This window comes from Rosa chinensis, chromosome 6 (assembly GCF_002994745.2).
Source record: "Rosa chinensis cultivar Old Blush chromosome 6, RchiOBHm-V2, whole genome shotgun sequence".
Taxonomy (NCBI): domain Eukaryota; kingdom Viridiplantae; phylum Streptophyta; class Magnoliopsida; order Rosales; family Rosaceae; genus Rosa; species Rosa chinensis.
This window is the reverse complement of record NC_037093.1, coordinates 10,631,548-10,633,346: the sequence shown is the minus strand read 5'-3', so window position 1 is coordinate 10,633,346 and position 1,799 is coordinate 10,631,548. Positions and strand designations below refer to the sequence as shown.

At 34.4% G+C, this 1,799-nt stretch overlaps 1 long non-coding RNA gene across 1 annotated transcript; it reads left to right on the top strand.

Annotated features, from left to right (window-relative positions):
• The first annotated feature begins 322 nt into the window (after nucleotides 1-322).
• On the top strand, nucleotides 323-1,587 carry LOC121049827. Its single transcript, XR_005801423.1, has 3 exons — nucleotides 323-361; nucleotides 833-918; nucleotides 1,469-1,587. It is a non-coding gene; the product is annotated as an uncharacterized LOC121049827 (long non-coding RNA).
• Nucleotides 1,588-1,799: the final 212 nt, after the last annotated feature.

Sequence of the window (1,799 nt, the reverse complement as noted above, 5' to 3'; positions counted from 1 at the left end):
GATCCCATATTAGCCTCCTTCTCTGGAGGAGCTGTTGGAGTGATCTTAACACTGACGTTGGCTGAGAAGTGAGTTTATTGTATTTTGGTACATTTGTACGGCTTTCACATTGACAAAATATGATATGGAAATTATGTTAAGAAGAAACATGAGATTATATACGGAAGGATAAATACATGGCCTGATTGCAAAGTCCTGTGCAGGTATGGAGTGAGTGGATATTCTGCATTAATTTTTTTTTCCAAAGGGAAACAAGGATGGTGAAGAGTGTGGTGGAGGCTGAGATTTAGAAGATTTTGTAAATTTCATCAATGAGAAATGTAGGACGAGCAGAGATGCGAAAGGGCAACTTACTTCCAAAGTTAGTACCAGTTTAACCAATGAACATGCCTCATCAGTTTTTTTATCAATCATTGGTGTATAATTGGTAGAAAAGTAAATTTAAATTTTGTTTCTTTATATGGAATTTGATGGTTTTTATGTTTGATTCTATGGTTGTCTCTCTGCCTTTGCTTTGTTCCTTTGGCTACTTTTAGTTTTGATTTGAAATCTTCAGCCAAGACGTTAACATTGATTTTGGTAATTGGTCAAGTTTTGGTTACTTTGTCTTTTTTTTATGTTGATAAGCAAAGCTTTTTCATCTTTGGGTTTTTCTGTGCTGGTAGCTGGGTAGCATTATCCCTGAAAATTGTTTATTAGTCTTTTAAGAACCAGTTGGATGACTGTTATAAATTATCATATATAGCTTTTACCATAAGTTTCTCTAAACGATTACCCTACTTCTTTTCTATGCTTTAGCTTCGTTGCCGATGTTTTTCTTTGCATCTTTCAGGTGACACTAACTTTATAATTCTTTGGAGACTTTGAAGAAAAAAAAAAAAAGAAGAATTTTAGCAGAGTAGAGAGAACCCAATGATAGTAAGTGTTTATTTTTTCGGTTAGTAAGTTTACTGATGGTACTTCTACATGTGAAATAAATTGACATATCTATTATCCCAGTGATTTCGCTGATTTGTTCCGACTCGACTACACAAAGTATTTCACTGATTATGTGAAATAAATTGAAATAAATTTATTTCAGTAGTAGCTTTGCAAAATCCGAGCCAGGATTACATTTTCATCGATTATGAAATTTAGGTTTGTGTCTAATTTTCAATTATGATTGTGGGTTACATTTGGTAAATCTAACTCATTTCATTTACTTTAGGTCAATCAAATTAGTTACCTATAAGTTTGTTACAAAAACGGTGACTCATTTTATCTTTGTCATCCATATTTATATTTCTGCTCATTTTCCAGTAGATTGCATTGTGCACAAGCAAAAATGCCTGACACTATGAAATGCTCGCTTTTCTAATTTCATTGATATTCACTAAAGTTGGCTTTGAATCATTTTGTGCTCTCACAATGAGAAAATATATTGATTATGTTGTTTTTCATGTTGGGTTGTCATTGATTTTGCTTGCAGGTTTTGCTTACTGCTACTGTTCCTCTTTCAAGTCTTGGTTGACAGTGTTCCACTGGTTGCCACAACTTGCTTTCTCTGCTGCTCTGTAAAGAAAATCCAAACTCCCAAGTCAAGGTAAAGCAAATTGCAGGCTTTACACACAAGTCAGTTCATTTCTAGCTCTGGTATAATGTCAGTTCCACTGGTACAATGTTCTCTAGCTTAACATAATTTACATAAAATTGCAGGCTATTCACACAAGTCAGTTCATTTCTAGCTCTGGCAGTAACTGTTGCTGCGGAGGTTGTCAAAACAATGGTTGCCAACGGATATGTTCTGGGACAAAGATGCA